The following is a 21,366-nucleotide window of genomic DNA, read 5'->3' on the forward strand; positions in this document are numbered from 1 at the left end:
AGGGTTGCGCGAGAACGACAAGGATAACTTTATTTTCGTTCCCGAGCTTTTGCGCGCTATTCCGGAATGTGATTTCACGAATCGGAAGGAACGTAACAATTTTGTTTATTTTTTTTTCGTAGCTTCTTTTATTCCTCGTATACCTTCGTAGTTTCTTAGACCCATCATAAAATTGTCGTAAACTAAATATATCTTTTCTCGCGCGTGAGAGAAATGAAAATAACAATAAGTCGTAGTTAACGATAGTTGCACTCGCAAAAGGGTAAAATTATATCTCCAATTTGTAATATAAGACTGCACTCTCATTTGTAAATATGGAAAATAAAATGTGAAATCTTCTAAATATTTTCTATTATTATAATATTTATGCTAATAAATAAAGTCTACGAGATTGGTTTTCGTTCACCATAGATTGAATCATCATTTTGAGGCAACAGACTAATCTATAATCTACATCTACAATTTCTACAATTTCTACAAATTCGTTACCTCAAAATTAAATAAAAGTTTATTGCTCACCGACACCGATGTGTAACAGCGGAGTTGTTGATATCGATGCTACGTTGTCTGTAACACACAAATATAAAATCCAAATTATAAAAATGCCGAAAATATAATTAATATTTCAAGAAATTATTATTATTGTACACGCTGAATTTTATACCTGAATGTAAAATAAACAAATATATAAATATGTGTGTGGAATAATTTTATAAATTCTTATAAATAAATTTTTTTAATAAAATAGAAATATATATTTTTATACAAATTATATAAAATTTATATAAAAATCTTTCTCAAAGTCTCTCTTGTTTAAATTAATAAAAAAATTAATGAAATAAATCAAATAAATGACCCGAGTTAATACACGATTTATGATAATTAATACACTGAGAGAATTTTCTGCATAGTAAAATTAATCAAACATATTTAATATTTTATTGTAATAGATATTATTTTTATTGTGATATATATTAATCAGAGAAATTCTCTCCATACCATATTGTCCCACGATTACCACGATTTTCAGGGTAAATTCTAAGGGAAAATTCTCTCTGTGTACAAATAAAGATACTCACTCTAGAGTTGCTCCGCTGATGCCCGATGATCTCCTAAACCTCTTCTTCTTCTCAAGTCACCAGAATCGTCGAAGTCCATCGAGTAACGCGCGCTTTTTTACGGCACTCCCGCACTTGTACGCGCGATACTTTTAACGACACTCCCGCATTTATACGCGCGATATTTTTAACAGCACTCCTGAAATTAAGAAATCAAAGTATTACTACATACGCAAAGACGCCAATTATTTTCGTAGCATCTTTTATTCCTCATACATCTTTGTATTTTCTTCGACCCATCATAAATCGTCGTAAACTAAATGATACTTTTTCTCTGAGAGAAGTAAACAATAATGCTAGCTCGGAGTTAACAATAAGAGAGTAATTAAACTTGCAAAAGGATAAAATTATCTCTAATTCGTAATATAAGACTGCATTCTCATTTCTAAATATAAAAAATAAAATGTGAAATCTTCAAAACTTTTTCTATTAGTATTTGCTAATTAATATAAATTTTGAGATTGGTTCTCGTTTACAATAAACTGAATTTTGAGGATCTATTTACAATCTATAATCTGCATCAACAATTTCTATAAATTCGTTACCTCGAAATTAAATAAAAGTTTATTGTTCATCGATGCGTAACAGCGGAGTTGTTGATATCGATGCTACGTTGCCTGTAACATACAAATATAAAAGCCAAATTATAAGAATGCGTGTGTGTACGCGCGATTCATGATAATTAATATACAAATAATGATACTCACCCTTGAGTTGCTCCGCCGATGCCCAACGCGTCTCCTAAACCTAACCTAACCCTAACCTTCTCCTCCTCTCGAGTCATCGTCAAGGTCCGTCGACTAATAACACGCGCGATACTTTTTTACGGCACTCACACTTATACGCGCGATACTTTTATCGACACTCCCGCATTCATACGCGCGATACTTTGAACGCGGCACTTTTACTTTTAAGATTTATCTTAAAGGTTTATCCTGAACGAGGAAGCCAAGTACCCGCAAACGCGCGTCGTCGATTTCTCGCGCGGTCGATTCCCGCTATCGATATGCGGCGCGGATCGATATATTCGCGCGCCGCACATCGATGACGTAACATAGTAACAGTTTAATTTCTTGATTTCGGGAATGCCGTTTAAACTATCACGCGTACAAGATGCGGGAGTGCCGTTCAAAGTATCGCGCGTATGAGTGCGGGAGTGTCGTTAAAAGTATCGCGCGTATAAGTGTGAGTGCCGTAAAAAAGTATCGCGCGTGTTATTAGTCGACGGACCTTGACGATGACTCGAGAGGAGGAGAAGGTTAGGGTTAGGTTTAGGAGACGCGTTGGGCATCGGCGGAGCAACTCAAGGGTGAGTATCATTATTTGTATATATGTATATTAATTATCATGAACACACGCATTCTTGTAATTTGGCTTTTATATTTGTATGTTACAGACAACGTAGCATCGATATCAACAACTCCGCTGTTACGCATCGATAAGCAATAAACTTTTATTTAATTTCGAGGTAACGGGGATTTATAGAAATTGTTGATGTAGATTATAGATTGTAAATAGATCCTCAAAATTCAGTTTATCGTGAACGAGAACCAATCTCAAAATTTATATTAATTAGCAAATACTAATAGAAAAAGTTTTGAAGATTTCACATTTTATTTTTTATATTTAGAAATGAGAATGCAGTCTTATATTACGAATTAGAGATAATTTTATCCTTTTGCAAGTGTAATTACTCTCTTATTGTTAACTCCGAGCTAGCATTATTGTTTACTTCTCTCAGAGAAAAAGTATCATTTAGTTTACAACGATTTATGATGGGTTCAAGAAAATACAAAGATGTATGAGGAATATAAAAGAAACTACGAAAAAAATTGGCGTCTTTGCGTATGTAGTAATACTTTGATTTCTTAATTTCAGGAGTGCTGTTAAAAGTATCGCGCGTATAAATGCGGGAGTGTCGTTAAAAGTATCGCGCGTACAAGTGCGGGAGTGCCGTAAAAAAGCGCGCGTTATTCGATGGACTTCGACGATTCTGATGACTTGAGAGGAAGAAGAGGTTTAGGAGATGCATCGGGCATCAGCGGAGCAACTCTAGAGTGAGTATCTTTATTTGTACACAGAGAGAATTTTCCCTTAGAATTTACCTGAAAATCGTGGTAATCGTGGGACAATATGATATGGAGAGAATTTCTCTGATTAATATTTATCACAATAAAAATAATAATATCTATTACAATAAAATATTAAATATGTTTGATTAATTTTACTATGCAGAAAATTCTCTCAGTGTATTAATTATCATAAATCGTGCATTAACTCGGGTTATTTGTTTGATTTATTTCATTAATTTTTTTATTAATTTAAACAAGAGAGACTTTGAGAAAGATTTTTATATAATTTGTATAAAAATATATATTTCTATTTTATTTAAAAAATTTATTTATAAGAATTTATAAAATTATTCCACACACATATTTATATATTTGTTTGTTTTACATATTCAGGTATAAAATTCAGCGCGTACAATAATAATAATTTCTTGAAATATTAATTATATTTTCGGCATTTTTATAATTTGGATTTTATATTTGTGTGTTACAGACAACGTAGCATCGATATCAACAACTCCGCTGTTACACATCGGTGTCGGTGAGCAATAAACTTTTATTTAATTTTGAGGTAACGAATTTGTAGAAATTGTAGAAATTGTAGATGTAGATTATAGATTAGTCCGTTGCCTCAAAATGATGATTCAATCTATCTGATCAATTCTATCGTGAACAAAAACCAATCTCGTAGACTTTATTTATTAGCATAAATATTATAAATAGAAAAAATTTTGAAGATTTTACATTTTATTTTCCATATTTACAAATGAGAGTACAGTCTTATATTACGAATTAGAGGTAATTTTACCCTTTTGCGAGTGTAATTACTCTCGATTAATGAATCATGGAACTTATCTTTATTTTAATTATTCTATTTCGCGATTCGATTGTTTTATTACGTATTCTCAGTTCGAATTATAATTACAGCTTTGAAAAATTAAACAATAAAGCATCAGACAAAATATATTTGTCACTTTAACTATCATTAAAGAAATAATTATTATCAAGAAAAATCTCTACTAAACAATAACTTATAATTTGGATTTCTGTCACTTCAATTCTTATTTGATCACATAAATATATTACGCAAAAAATGTTTTGAGACTTATTGTCTCAATATATGTAATTGCACGTTAATTGTGAAAATCAATTACTCATTAATCATACCAGCATAGCACGAATAATTCGGATATCAATCACGATCGCATTTAGAAAAAGAATTTGTCCCAGCGTCTCGCACTATGATTTTAGTCGAATGTCGACGTGTGAATGAAAAACTTTTCTTTAAAAAAAAAAGGTAAAAAAGGCGCCAAGTATACGCGCCAGTTTGAAAAACTGTTATATGTATGTATTTATAAAATAGTGTTATTTTTTTTATCTACATAAAATGTAATGTTATTTTAAAGATATTATTTGAAGATAAAAACTTATAAAAATATTTTAACCAAAAGAAATTGGACAAATATATCCTAAAAGTTATATCAAAAAATATACAAATATTTTAATTGAAAACAGTATAAAATAATTGTTTTAATTTCTTACAAAAATAATGATATTAAAAAGTTGCGCAAACTAAATAAAAATTTATGCTATATATTTAAAATTTATTTATTTCTAATATTAAGAGATTTTTTCTCAAAGAAATTCTAGCTCCTCGGATATCTAATTCCCTTAATATGTAATATTATATTTTCTGTAAACATATCGTATTTTTATCAAAAGAGTATACATAATGAAAATGAGATAGAAGAAATCTGAGACGGCACAGGTTGATATAGATATTTATAGAGACATTACTGTCAAAAGCTTTGCCAGAAGACGTATTGTATTTTATGCATCGAGCAGAATTAGATAAAAGTTCAATATTTGAATAAATTCATTGGTTTATATAATGAAAAATTAAATTAGTTTAATTCTGAACTGACATTTTGATAAATTTATAAACCTTTAAATATTTTCAAGCTATTTTTTATTAAATTTGTTTTTATTTAAAAAATATTGATACATTTTAAGATTAGTGTGTTTTATTTATGCTTTTTTATATTCATATTATTCACGTCAAATAAATACTACAATTTTTATTTTTATTTTCTTCGAATGTCTTCTCTTTGATATAAAAATCTATAATTATTTATTATTAAAATTTCCATATTAAAGTCATTTAACTTGCCTATTCCAGTTCGCAATGAAACATTTGTATGGCTTATACAGTTCAATTAATTAGATTTTGATTTGTGATTTTACTTTTTTTATACACTTACTTGCGATTCATCCGCCAATTTCGATCGTGATCTTTGGATGGCCAAACGTGACTCTTCGCAATTCAATCAACGAGTATAGGGATTTGTCGAGCAGGAACGTTGAACTTAACCTCATGTTGACCAATTTTAACGGTTTACCCTCACTACCTCGTTACCAGATGCCTCGGGGTACATAGACCAGAGGGCTTACGAAGAAGTTGGCGGAACAGGGTTGCACCTACCCTTAACTGCCACGAAGGGTTTACCATGCTGATATTATGTTCAGTACTGGGTAGCACATGGCTCGAGGCGATAAAAATATGGTTGAAAAACTCGAAAAACTATAAATCGCCTGATAAGTGAAAATATCAACAATTTTTAAAAAATCGATATTATTAACTGGGAGAAAAATATTTTTTATCTTTTTTATTTGTTCCTCTCTCTTGTTTTTAAGCATTAAGCTAATAATTGATATTATTTCTACTAACATATTAAAAATTTTCTAAAGAAGTTTGAAAAAATTCCTTAAACATATGTCGTAATTATTTTAAAAAATATACAAACACTCTACAATTAATTGAATAATTATTTTATTTAATAATCAGGAAGTGATAAGTCATGATAAGTCACTGATAAGTATGAAGAGTCATGTTAAAGATAGACATGTATAGGTGATCTAAAAATAATGAAAGCTTTTAAAGCTTATTAAAAACGTTGCAAGCTTAATTTGATTTTCTCCAAATCTTCGATCGGAAGATTAATAATTTACGTAAATTCAATTATTGCTGTCATTATTTTTAGATCACCTATTCGGCTATTCTTAACATGATTCTTCCTCGTCACTCCCGCGACTTGATATTTCAACGCGAGGTGTCAACTCTATTCTGGTTTTGACTCTCGTTCGCTGTCTTCCTCTCCGTCCGGAATTTTCCATCCCACCCACATCGTCCGTCAACGCTTGCACCCTTTTGCGTGCCCACTAGCCAAAGATAACCAGCTTGGCCAACATCCAAAACCAGACAGGGGCTGCATTCCAATAAGGCTTTTCACCCTCTTGTAACGCGGTCCGTGTAATACATGCATACGCGGCGGGCGCAATAACGTGGAATGCGTAAAAGTATGTGGATATAAGGGTAACTTTGGTGAATTTCTTGCTCTGCGCGCATCGAGAAATTTATATCGCTGCGGCGACACGTTCAATCTCTGACATCTCTCGATTTACGATCTACATTAAATATCACTTCCTCGATTCGCGATTCCTACTCGTTTCTTACTCACGTTTCTTAGTCGTAACGTAAAATTAATAACGTAACAGCGCAGCGTAGCGTTTTTTGAAACTTTGTTTTATATAAATACTAAAAATATCTAGTGCAATATGACAAATTCGCGTTTATGCAATTTAATGATAAAATTACTAGATAAAAATAACAAGTCATAGAGAGATTAGAAGATATTAAAAATAAGATTATATTAATTAACAATGTTTGAACGATATTTGCATGCTGTTAAAGAAACATTTTGATACAGTTTGATTTATTTATAAATTGCAATACTTAGAAGAATAAGAATATACATAAAAATTGGGCAATTATTTTACAAAAACATAGCTATAATATTATTTGGACATCATAATTGCGTTAATTTTTCAAGTACTAAGAATCTGTATTATTTCGATTCCTCTCGCCTTCTAGAACATTTATCTAGCTCGCAATTTATTCATTTAATTACTACTGGATGTAGAACCATATTCTAGTTTAAGTAAAGGATCGAACGTGCAATGTATACGAAAAATGTGAGTTTGACCAGCTGGCAGTCACAACTTTTTCTAAAGTAATCAAGTTAAGTTTGTACCAAAAGAATGCTACTAATAGAACAAAAGAAGTGCAAACATACGTCTAACAAAATATTGTAACAATCTATTTTTAATAATTTATTTTATATACTTATATGTATAGCCACTAGCGGATCCTGACGTCGATAATGGGGGGAGGAGGGGGGGTTGCAAAATTATTTTATTTAATATTTTTGATTTCATGATTAGCTTTTATTCCAGGAACGACGTCGATAGCTCTTTAATGTTTGTTTTTCTTTATTTATATTTTTTAAACAAATTCAGCAAAACTGTTTCCTTTAATTTGCAAGGGGGGTTACCCCCCCCCCCCGAATCCGCCAGTATATATATATATATATATATATATATTATATAGATATAAAGAATTTCGCCTAATTATTTTCATGCAACGAAATTATCTGATCATTTCGTCCTATGTCTGACTTAATCTACACTTAACTCCTTGAATGCGTTATGAGTATAATTTACAGTGTATCTTATACTTTTATATATATATATAATATATATATAAAATATATATATATATATATATATATATATATATAAGTATAAGAAACACTGGAAATTATACTCATTATGCATTCAAGGAGTTAAGTATAGATTAAGTCAGACATAGGACGAAATAATGAGATAATTTCGTTGCACAAAAATAATTAGGCGAAATTCTTTATATCTATATACAATATGTATGTATAAGATACACTGTAAATTATACTCATTACGTATTTAAGGAATTAAGTATAGATTAAGTCAGACATAGGACGAAATGATGAGATAATTTCGTTATACAAAATAATTAGGCGAAATTCTTTGTATCTATATAATATATATTATATATATATTATATAGATATAAAGAATTTCACCTAATTATTTTCGTGCAATGAAATTATCTCATCATTTCGTCCTTTGTCTGACTTAATCTAGACTTAACTCCTTGAATGCGTAATGAGTATAAGTTACAGTGTATCTTATACTTATATATATACACTAGCGGATCCTGACGTCGATAGCTTTTTAATGTTTGTTTTTCTTTATTTATATTTTTTAAACAAATTCAGCAAAACTGTTTTTTTTAATTTGCAGGGGGGGGTTTAACCCCCCAGGATCCGCCAGTGTGTATAGCAACGTGTTAAGATATATCTCTATAATAATATTATATATTTCTATATTTTTTTAAAAATATATTTCTATATCTTTTTAAAAATATTTTTAATAATTTTTTTATTAAAAAACTTCTTCAGAAAATTTTTAGTATGCAATAGGAGAAATAATATAAATTATTAACTTGATGCTTGAAAACAAGAGAAAGGAACGAATAGAAAAGATAAAAAATATTTTTCTTCTAGTTAATAATATCAATTTTTTTTAAACTGTTGATATTTTCACTTATCAGGCGATCTATAGTTTTTTCGAGCTGTTCACCCATATTTTTATCCCATCGAGCCATATGCTACCCAGTCCTGAACATAACATCAGCATGGTAAACCCTTCGTGGCAGTTAAGGGTAGAGAAATAAATAACGAATAATCTAGATTATTTCTACGCATATAAATTAATTATATGTGATAAATATAAGCATTTGTAAAATGATTGTTACCGTCTAACTGAATCAAGGAAGATGCCAGAAATTATATGTAAAAAGCATCTTTAATCAATCCTCTTCCACCTTCCACCTCGAAAATCAATTCGTTGGAAGGTCTTTGTCGCGCGCGATTAACGGTTACAAAGTAAAGCGTCGCTGCTGGCGCCGCATTGTGATAATTTCACGGAGAATATTGTCGAACGTCGGAGCTTAACGACCTGATAGTAAAATCGAATCGAACATGACCTGTGTCAATGTGTCAGCGCCCTCGGAGTGGAACCTTTACATGGCTTGACAGGTTCTCACGCCAGCCTCCCTCGCTCTCTCTCCCTCTTGCATCTCTATCTTTCTTTCTCCCTTTTGAAGCAAATTTTTTTCACCGACACGCAATCACGCGGCGTTATCCACCTTCGCAAGCCAATTATCGTGCTTCAATCGCGATTTCGTCGCGGTCGATTCGTTGGCGAACGGTCGAACAAAAAGGTCAGCCGTAGAACAGCAGCGAGCTCGAACGCGGAAGCTCGTGCCATTAGTTTGCTCCGAAATCCGGATTGCGGGTCAATAATTAAACCCATACTTCCTCTCTGCCGTGCGCGAGGCTTTGATTCTCATGAATTTTCAAGGAACACGAGAAAAGCAAGCGAATTATGCACCGAAACAAAAAGTGAAAAAGGAAGAAAGAGCGTGTGCGTGTGTGTATGTATGTGTGTTTGAGAGCAAATGCGAAAAACAATGAGATTTGAGTCGGCAACTTTCGGGATAATAGAGAGCCGTGTTCAATGAGCCTACATTATTTTGCGATGCGAAATTATTATTATGCGCGTAACGAATTCGTCGTAGCTCTACTAGAGAATAAAGTGTTCATCAAGATGCGTCGAATATGTGATGGCAATCATATTCTGATTCTGATTGACGAGAAAGTAGTGTTATTTGATTAAAGTCTGACACACTTCGATGAAATTTAAACGAGATCGGAATAATCAATCGCGATACATATATGTACAATTTATGAAAATCACAAAATCTGATGCATTATTTCATGTATTATTTTACCATTTTTGTTATATTAAGCACATGAAAAGTTCAGGTTTTAATTATATATAGTTATATGTGCAAAGTTTATTAATATATAATAAAAGTAAAAAATTAAACATTAAATCCATCTTTTCCTTAATAGATACGCGATTTTAATGAATCGCATACAGAGATATATGAACCCGCGTTTTAAGGATTGAAGATAAAATGAAATTCTGTATGTATATGCAGGTAAAATAAAAAGAACAAAAACATTAAAACTTGAAATTTAGCTCATCTCTACGGTTCATTTCTTCCCGAGATGTTCTAGCACATTGCAATTATACAAAAATCTTCGTAATATATTAATCAGGTTTTTCTATAATCCAATTAACGAATAATTTGTAATTTCAACACAGTATGCAATCGGATCATAAATTATAGTAAATTCGCACAATTCGAATAATTATATATATGTAACTTCAGCCCGCGGCGCTAGGATTTTCTTTAACCGTCTGCGTTTTCGCCGCGATAAAATTGAAAAAAAACAAACGAGACAAAAGCGGAAAAACCGCGAGAAGATTAGGGTGAAAAGGGGGAGGGAGGGAGAAGGAGGGTGGCGTAAGAAAAGCATGCGGGACGATGTAACGTGTCTGCAGATGAGGAAAAAAGCGAAGAAGAGACACAGAAAGGGAGAAAAAGAGACACCAAGAGCGAAACGCGCATCGCCCGGATGCGGAAATGGCGCAATGTCCCGCGGGATATGCGCCGCGATTGTTTTGGCCGAGCTCCCATTTCTACGGCTTTATGGGCAACGGGTGGAATTTGCGGCGTTCCGTATATAGAGCCACGCAACGAGCCCCGGCACTTTTGCCTCTTCATGGGTCGCGGCCGCATCGCCATTAGTTACAAACCCGCCGCCGGGTCTTCTCTTCTCACTTTCCTCTCTCTTTCTCGCTCGTTTTCACTCCCGCCGCACAATTGTTCTTCTTATTTTCTAAAGTTGTACCGAGAAAGAGAGAGTTGCTCGGCTGCCGCGACCAACCGCCGCCAGCTTTTTCCACTGGCCGCGCCTGGTACAATGGTTACACCGTTCTTTGTATCGGCGCCGGGATCAACGCGGTGGTGGATACCGGCCCCCGAAGTTGCTTTCAGTTCAAAGTTGAAGCCTAGTTTTTCTTTTACCAACCCGAGGCGGGAGAGCGCCCTTTGACAGGGGGTTAAAGTACGCCGGCAAAAAATATCATTCCTCGGACGCTCGCCCATCGGACCTTCACCGCTGGTCATTAACAATAAATTGAAGGGAGAATTAACGGATAGAAGAAACCTAAATGTGCCAGGACACACATTAATATTTTAATAAAATTTTGAACAAAAATTACTCGTTAATACAATTTTCGTACAGGATCTTGTAGATCAGTTTATGATAAAAAGCCTATCGATTCTTTTCTCTCTCTTTTTAACAGGACAATTATACAATGGACATCTATAGAATAGCGAGTGTAATAATTAAATGTATTATTCTCCTAAAAGTATGTCATTATTTGTTATTATTATTTTCGGATATCTATAGCTTGCAGTAAATTCAAATTTTATTTGTCAAGTTGTATAAATTTAGAAACGTACCATGAAGGAAATAAAAATTTCAATTATTTTTGTAATAGGATAACCGCTTATCACTGTTATATCTAACAATAATTTTTGAAAATTATACTTTATTTCGAAAGTGTGTTCCGTTCAGTATCTTGACTGAACCGGAAACTGCAGAGAGACACCGATCTCTCTCCTGTAAACATGTTGATATAAAGCTCAGCAAAGAACTCGCTTTGTTTCCGGAAAAGAAGATCGCGGTAACGATGTATGCGCGCAGTAAACTGGTCTTTAATTTGGTTAAACAATTTCTCTCTCTCTCTTGCACACACTGAAACATTCTCCTCTCATACTTGTTTCGCTGTTGACGCGAGTAAACAAGTAATATGAGACGCACGTTGTATACAACCCTTCACCGGTTCTCCTGCAATCTCGCGGAACACGTTCCTCTTCCTCTCTAGAAGATGCACTTGGATTAAACTGCAGCGGTAGATCTCTCCTCTCGCTGACCAGCAATATATCTCTTCGGTCATAATATGTTATGCACGCGCGGTCCAAGATTCCGCGAATTCCTGGGGTTCGACCTCCGCTCTTCTCTCTCTGTCTGTCTCTCTCTCTCTCCCTCCCTCCCTTCTTCCCTCCTTCTCTCTTTCTCTCTGAAAATCTCCCGAATATTACGCTGTGGCTTTATTAAGATGCTCCGATACTTTGAGCTCTAACAATAAGACGGTACCGCGAAATATCTCGATGGAGCTCGGCGAATTAAACGGGGGATGCGAAAGGATAACAAGGCAAGTTGCGGGTTGCGCGAGAGATCGCGGAATATTACACGCGAACGTGTGTTACAGATTAAAATTCCAGCTAAATTGAAATGCTTACACATATGGCAACGCGACGCGAGAATATGCGATTATACGTTGCAACGAGGAATATTTGTCATTAGCTCATAACTTAACGTTATAAATTGCGTTATAAAGTAAATATTTTTACTCTTGCGTCGAGAAATCTTATCAACTATATGACGTATAAATAAATATGTTGATATACTCAAAGAGATATATTTAATTCAGAGTCGTATGCGAAAGCTATTAGACGATAAGTGAGCACTGACCTGGAATTAAGCGAAAAAGATTATTTATGTGTCACATAACCGAACTTTAATATGCAGCGTTGACAAGATGATTCTGACGTAATAACTAAGTTTGCGTCATTGAACAGAATACATTATCTAAGCAGTCTTAGGAGATTGGCTTTGATGTCTAAGGAGGTTAATAGCACGTGTTATCAGTATATTATGCTGTTTACGTGGGAGATGCGAGAATTAATTAACTTCCTATATAGATTTAATCGATCGCTAGCTTATAATCTTATAATTATCTATGATTATTTTGTTACATTTTCAAAGATGACTTTGCTTCATAATATATAAGTATTAATATTATTTTTATATTATAAATATTATTAATATTATTTTATATTATAAAAATATTTCATTTAAATTCTATATTCGAAAACCCTACCTTTTATATTAAATTTCATTGATAAATTAATTATTTATTAAAATTTGTTTTAAAATTTGAATTATTCGAGCAGTTTGATCAATTTAAAATTCTATAATCTCGAGCTATTCCCGAACAAACAGAAAATGAACATGCTATTTATCATAATTTGCATGCAGCATTGTTAACAAAATCTTTTTAATTCAAAAAGAAAATCAAACTCTTTATGGTTAATCACAAAAAGTCACCAGAGTTCAGTTCAATAAGTTACAACAGCGCAGTATCAAAAGATTGCTCCAATGTCTTCGTTCTCTTCCATTTGGAATTCCTCGTTACGGATCGGAGTGACAGCGAGGGGCCATTTCACGTCGAATCCAGCTTACCCTCGTCAAGCCTCATCGTCTATATTCAACTGCCGAATTGGCTCGACTTCATGAACCATCGAGTCGATGCGACGTGTACTCGAGGTATTTTTCGCGACTCGAAGAAGCAGGAACAAGCACAATTTCCATAATCGATGCCGGGAAGAAAGCGCACGCTCCGGTCAGGAGGAGACTTCTACTTCTACTACGAGGGTTCGGCGCCTTGTTTCTTCTCCTCTCATTTCGAGATGCCGCTTTCTTTTCCCCTCCCTCCCCCGTCCCCCGTGCACTTTTTCCCAATTTTCTTCGGTTATTTCCCGAGAGAAAAGTCATCATCCCCCGATAGAAATTTCCAAGATCCACGACCGTATGTCCTACACCGATTATTTGAGTTCCGACCAAATTACGATTTCCTGTATCGAGTGTCCCGACCAAAGCTTCTCCCTTCCCTTCCTTTCCTCATCACCGCTCCCTCGTAAAAACAGTATGTCGTAAAGCAACGACGGCTTGTTAAAGCTGAAAACGGGAATTGACAACTACATATATAAATTATTAATATTTACATTTATCGAAATTCTCGGATTCCTCTCGGCACGTTTATATAATTCTGATAGGTATTGTGAATTATGTGATACGACTTGAATAAATTAATCAATCAGATCTATCTTCAATAAAATTTTATAAGAAACCGAAACAAACCTGTAAACGAAAGAATTTTTTTATCGAATATAACATTATATTAGAATACTATACAAAAATATAATTTTTATATTAATATTATTTTTTATATAAATAGAACAACATAAGCGCGCACTACGCGCATTCTTCAGTTTTATATTAAAAAGAATGATATTTCTAAAAAAATTATATTGTTTGACAGAATCAGTTGATAACTGTCAGAAAATATTAATTGAGTTTAAAGTACCATAACATTTTAAAATTATTTTAAAATTCCAAGGATAGTTTCTCCGCTGTCGCCCGATACCCCTCCTTCCTCTCAAGTTGTGAAGATTTATTGCACTCGCGAAAATATAGTTTATTACAATTCATTGCTATTCATTACACGGTATATAACAACAGACATGCGATACTTTGCACGATACTCTCGAGCTAATTAAGACACAACGAACCATCCGCGACGCGTTTTGGATAACTTAGCTTCCCCTTTAGGATGAACCTTCCAGGTACTGAGCCCTCCCATTAACGTCAAGATGTATCCAATGGGAGGGTTATATATAATGTATAATTTATAATTTATTTTATAATTAAGAGATTATATTATATATATATAATTTTATAATATAATATAATTTATGTTAATATAGAGATGCTATATATATAATACAAATATAATATCTTAAGATAAATTATAAATTACGAATTATATAATAAACTTAAAAAATAATCACGTTTCTTGAAAAATAATTCGATGATACATAAAACCAGAACCTTCGGACTCGTATGTCACTGCATGAATAATAACAGAATGACAATGACAACAGGGTGTTAACAATAATATTCTATACACCGCGAACGCCAAATACCCGTATGACAATTAATTTATTGCTGCCCCAAAATATTTAATACTTCATAATATAAATTGATGCTAAATATATTCTGTACGTTACATTTCAAATTAATTTTGATAAATAAGCTTTATCGTATATAAAATATAACATTTATTTAAAGAATGAAATTTACCATACATTGAAAGAAAAACTATTGATTATTTGCTCTGCCTCGTTGTATTAATACTGTATTGTATATGGACATATGTATTTATATTATTCTATAATTAATTTATTGACCTAATTCAATCCCTATTGAAACTACACTATTAAAACAAATTTTAATTAGGAATGCAATAGTAATAACATTTGAACACTATTCTTATTATAGTTGAACAATATGATAAATTATAGATTAATTACAAATTAATTATATTAATTACTGCAAAATGTATCAAATAACAATTAGCATAACAAATGGTAACATTACATTCAAATTATATATTTAGTATATTTCTGTCCTATATGTTTATTTTAAAATGCATTATATTAAAAACTATCATACAAAAACTATATTAAAAACTATATATAAATATATTATACTTTCAGATTATGTTGATTTTTAAGCTCTCGTAGCTCTTATATTATTTTATATTGTTTGCGATCTTTTAATATCCTATTTTTTTTTCTCCACAAATTATTATTCCTTTTTTATACCATATGTTTAGAAGGAACAAGCCGTAAAATAATTAACATAATTTTTCAACAATATATTTAGTTGTGTAAAAAATATAAAAATTTTATAAAAAAGATTTAATTTTTATGTATGACATTAAACAATATGAAATTATCGTTAACATATCGACATATACGCTCTCGATTCTAGCTTCTCTTTACTTGAATTTAGATAATAATTAACTAATTAATGATTAAAATTCTACACTAGACATTAACTATTGCAGGATATGTCAAGAATGTTCGTAATTAATAAACATCAAGCTCATCTTTCACAATACAGCATAATATATGAATATCTTATTTTAGAATCTATACGCGATCGATCTTATTATAAAATATATCTTATTACCTTCTTCTAGACCTAGACATTCTGGACCGCTCACGTCAATTAAAATTGAAATATGAATTTTTATATTCTACAAGTCATTTGTGCGCTTATAGTTGTAATTTTATCAGTTACTAATTTTGCAAAAGTTATTTATTATATAAAGATATATTATACAATATATTAATTTTAAACTCTATATATAATTTTGAAGATAGAGATCCATAAAATAAAGCGAGAAATAGTAAAGAAATCGCGGATTGCGGAATGTTTTCTGTGAAAAGATGTCCGACTGTTTTCATGTTAAAAAGAAACCTGGAATTTTGCTTTCTTGAAAAATCGGATTTGTGTCAAAACGTATCATAAAAGGTTCCAAAACGACGACACTCTGAAAACACATCGTCGCGCAGCGAAAATAAATGGAATGTCGCGAACACTGAAGAACCTCAGTAGTCATCGACATGCGTTATCAGACAATTGTCGCCTCGTTCTCTGACCAATTCTTATTTGTTTCTCCGAGATCTACTCTCTGGGTTTCCAACAACCGAAATAGCTGTCTTGTACATTTTTGATCTGATTTCCGAATTTTTTCTACTGTCTTTGTCCTGGATCAGGATTGTGATTCAAACGCGATAAATTTAAGAACGCTTAATTACAGTTTTCAAGTAACATTACACACAGATTTGTTGAATATTTCTGTGGCTTTATATTGCTAAATGTTGGAAATCAACAATAATTAATTGATTGATTTTTTTCTAAATCACATTCTTTAACATTTTTAATAATTTTAATAATTATATATTATATAATTATATAATTATATATAATATATTATATAATTATATATTATATATATATATATATATATATTATATAATTATATATTAATTGCTCAGTATAATCTTACAAAATTCAGAACCTCACATTTAGATCAAAAATGTATATTTCAAGAGAAAAGAGATTATAATATTCATTTCAATTGCTTCTAGAATTTTATGTCTAACGTTGCTTGATATATCCACTTCATTCTTTTAACGACACTCACTTACATTTTCATAAAAATGGTCGTCGAATGGTATTTTCCGGCATACAATTTTCGCGTAGCTGCAGAGGTAGAGTAGTCGCGATGCATCAGAAAAAAGGAAAGGAAGGAGTAAGAGAAACGACTCCGGATAGATGAGTAAAAAGGAGAGAAGTAGAGAAAAATATAAGAGAACGTCAGTAACGACTAACGCGAGAAGAGAAGGACGGCATCTTTTAGTAATTACCCGCCTCCGGAGGGCGCATTACTCTTTGTCGGCCGACATACCTTAGATCTTATCGTCGTTGAGAGAGAGAGAGAGAGAGAAAGGGCAAAAGCAATAGTAAAGTAAAGGATAGAACTGCAGAACCGGAAACCACTTTTGTACAATGGGATGAGGAATCAGGCGAGGGAGGGAAGAGGGCAGAGGTCGGTCGCAGCCTCTACTGTACTGGGCGAAATTGCATCGGACGACATTTTCATCCTCCCCCTTGTCTATTCCATGAACGCTTATTTCGCTCTGTAATAACGATGATTTTGCTGTCGAAATCATTGCAAATAATAAAAAGCCAGAATTTTTTTCTTTATTAAAATATTGAAATTGATCATTGCTCATAAATAAATACTTGCTTGTCAATAAAAAATTTTTTCTCCAAACTTTATTAATCTTGCGGAAAAAGTTACCGATAATATTTATTTACATTTTGCATTAAACCATAAAAATTATCATGAAATAGTTATGTTTCTAAACAAAATAATTTCGGTATCGCTCAAAAATAAAACACCAAGTTAAATGTGCTACAAGAAAGTCAGAATTGATCCTTGAGCTTTAAATACATTTAAACATCTGTGCAGAATCTGCGCGGAACTATAAGATGATAGCTTTCATCCGATCGCTGCTATCATTACCGGGAGAAACGCATTCAAAATTACTAGCTCGTAACTATTCACGTTTTCAGCATCCTTCGTGTGTAACCTCTGATAATGAGATTGTAGCAGAATGATTGATCGTGTTATATATGCGACGTCATTGATCTTTAATAGTGGATGCGACAGCAAGTCTTAATCTTGCAAGACGTTCTATATGAATGACAATGAAAATGTCAAATAAAAGCGAAAGATTAATAACTTATACATATTGCAAATTAATCTCTATTCGAAAGTCAATGCAAACACATTGAATATTTGTTTAATTCAAGTAAATTCAATAAAGATAATAGTGAAATTATGAAAACAAATTTTAGTAAGTTTATTTCTACTGCATTGCACGAAAATTTGTTTTTAATATGTTATAAAGTGTCAAATGTAATTTATAAAATATATTATCTATATTCACCATAAATCTATTAATCTAAAATATTTGTTTAATTCAAGTAAATTCAATAAAGATAATAGTGAAATTATGAAAACAAATTTTAGTAAGTTTATTTCTACTGCATTGCACGAAAATTTGTTTTTAATATGTTATAAAGTGTCAAATGTAATTTATAAAATATATTATCTATATTCACCATAAATCTATTAATCTAAATTATTTAATATCTTACAAATTCACGTTTACTCTCACATTTAGATAAAATCAAAACTTATTTTTACTCTATAGAAAAAAATATCACATCATTAAACATATAAAAATTATTGACACATTCAATCTTTAATATAATAAAATTAATTTGACGTTAACACGACGTATCTAACACATATCTGAACATATAATATCACTTATACAAATATTATCACGTACTGATATATAAGTTTCACGGAAAATTGCTGTCTTTGCGAAAAGTAAGACAGAAAAGGTAAGAGATATATTCTTAGAGATACATATATCGCGTTTTTAAGATAACAACGTGTACTTGTGAGATAAAAGCAAAATTGCGCCAGACTTGACTGCCGACGCAACAAGTAGTACAAGTCAGTATCGGGATGGGAACCGCAAATCTTCGTGCAGTATACACTTCCGACGCACACATCTCGTGTCACTGCGAAATCTCAGGGATAAAAGTTCACGGGAGTTGAAGATTTTTATCGTCGGCGTATTCTGCCGCCAATGACGTTTCTCCTCTGCAACCATATATATAAAAGCGCATGCGTTTTACGTTGGAACGATGTTTCATACAATGGAAATTCACATTCGCAGTTATAATCCACCATTAAATATTTTCCATTAACTATTCTGTGTAAAGTATCAATCAGTAAAACACAAATCAATTAAGTATTTATTTAGTATATAATTATGTATATATTAAGTATTAGAGAAAAGGTAAACATTTTTAATTTGTTAATTTATGTTACTGAAATTTATGCTCTGTCATTTTCTATTTTTTTTTTTTTTTTCTTACATTATTTCTATCATTAATTATTATCAATATATTCATGAAGATTCGCCTTAGCTCCATTATTTGATTTGGGGAAAATGCGTAACTTTTCCTCTACATTGGAACACACACACATACACACAGTGTGTATAAATAAAATTATTTGTCGCAGGGAAGAGAGTTACGAAAGTATCGCGTTGATAGAATAACAAAATTAAAACTCTCTCTATAAACGTTTCAATGTCGGATCATGAAATTTAATCAACTGCGTGATGTGAACAGCCAAGCACATACCATTTTAGCTTCAGCTCATAAACGAATTTACTAGCGGTGAGAGATTCTGAGTAATTCGTGTGAATAGTGTTCAATTATTAAAACGTGAAAAACAGATTAACGTCTAATGTCAGCGACTGCATTTAGCTCTATGCAACATGGAATAAATGCCAATGCGAGTTACTTATCTTGCATGCTGTGCATCAATAAATCATTCAATATTATTAATAAAATTAAAATTATTTTATAGAACTATTATACAATATATGAATCAATATATACATATATGAAATATTAGAAATAATATCAAAAATATAATTATATTAAAATATTTTAATTTAATTTTAATTTAATTTATTTTAATTTACTTAAATTAATGTCTCACATTTATACTTTTTATTAATATAAAATATGAATCAAAATCGCATGTATATAAATTGCATGTTATTTTACTCATACTTTATGTATAAGTTTAGACTGCAAACATAATATCTAATATCTAAAGAAAATCTAATATCTAAAGTAAAAATATAAAGAAAAATACATTTTTATTGAATAATAACAAATATGAATTGAGAATGAGTATGGAAAATAACACAACACACATATTAGATTTAAAATTTTACACAACAGAAATAATATAGTGGACAGAAGTGGAAAGAAACACAGTCAACAAATAACAACGGTAGAACGACGAAAATTTTAATTTTATATCCGATTCGCTCGTCCCACCGGGAACACAGATATATTATCGTCGTCTTTCACTGCAGCATCTTTCATTTAAAAGGCAAATTTTGTTCTACGCAAAACTGTGCAATTGTAAATATTATTATTCATAGAAAAGAACATCGTTCATGTAAGTGCACGCGTGATCGGGTATGATGAATACATTTTATTACGAGCGACGAATGAAAAATTTTATCGGCGTTTATTGCACACTGCATTATGAAAAAGAAAAGAAATGTCACAGAGAAAGAGACATTTCTGAGGAAAAGAATCGCCCGATGCTCGGAGCATCAGAATGTATCATAGGTCGCGCTATTCCGTACATCTCACTACTAGCGTCGGAGAAAAGTCCCTTCGACTACTGAGAGAGGCACCGCTACAATATCCGGCCTTGATAACGGTCGGAGACACAGGCGAGACTGCTCGTTTTAAGCTCGCTCTCGCGCGTCCGTTTCTCCCTCGCATTTCCGTTCGTACTCTCATCCCGCAAATGGAGGCGAGGCATTGTTTCCGGCACCGAGGCGAGAGAGACGTCCTACGCGCTCTCACACCTGAATGGATCGCGGCGAATCTGAAGTCTGAAAGCTCTCGTTTGTATCACACCCTGCACGTTGCATCACGCGGAATGCACCGGGGACTGCATCGCGCACGGGGTGTTCACGCAATTGCCCGCCCGCCGTAATGCGATATTCGTAATGTGAGTAGACGAGTAGACCGTATATATATGTAAAGTCTAGGCAAAAATGTAGCCCAGAGTATCCAGATTGCATTTTGGCGCGTTCACGTTTCGCATTTATAAAGATACGAAATATTGAACATTTATGTAACTATTATATTACATATCGATAAAATAATATCTATTATTATATACAGGGTGTCCCAAAACTCATAATTGATCTTCCAGGGGCAGATTCCTGGGATCATTTGGAGACGATTTTTCCTCAGTGAAAATGTCGAGGGAGACCATCATTTTTTGCATGTACCCAATTTTTGTCATCATGTATCTTTGTAACTAAGCCTTAAATTAAAATTCTATTAAAAGAAACTTTACTTGAAATTAATTGAAGAATGTAGTTTTGTTAATATTTTATTTCTTAGTTTACGAAAAACCCTTTATTTTTAATCGCTT

General features: G+C 32.3%; 1 protein-coding gene across 1 annotated transcript in view; it reads left to right on the forward strand.

Moving 5' to 3' along the window:
* The first annotated feature begins 3,038 nt into the window (after positions 1-3,038).
* Positions 3,039-21,366, forward strand: part of LOC145932590 (opioid-binding protein/cell adhesion molecule) — a 264,950-nt gene continuing 246,622 nt past the window's right edge. The window contains exons 1-2 of the mRNA XM_083031635.1: positions 3,039-3,175; positions 3,681-3,728. The gene's annotated coding sequence lies outside the window, so the exon portion shown is untranslated. The remainder of the gene's footprint in view (positions 3,176-3,680; positions 3,729-21,366) is intronic.

This window comes from Prenolepis imparis, unplaced genomic scaffold (assembly GCF_030444845.1).
Source record: "Prenolepis imparis isolate NDT839.2.m4 unplaced genomic scaffold, iyPreImpa1.0 SCAF_2, whole genome shotgun sequence".
Taxonomy (NCBI): Eukaryota; Metazoa; Arthropoda; class Insecta; order Hymenoptera; family Formicidae; genus Prenolepis; species Prenolepis imparis.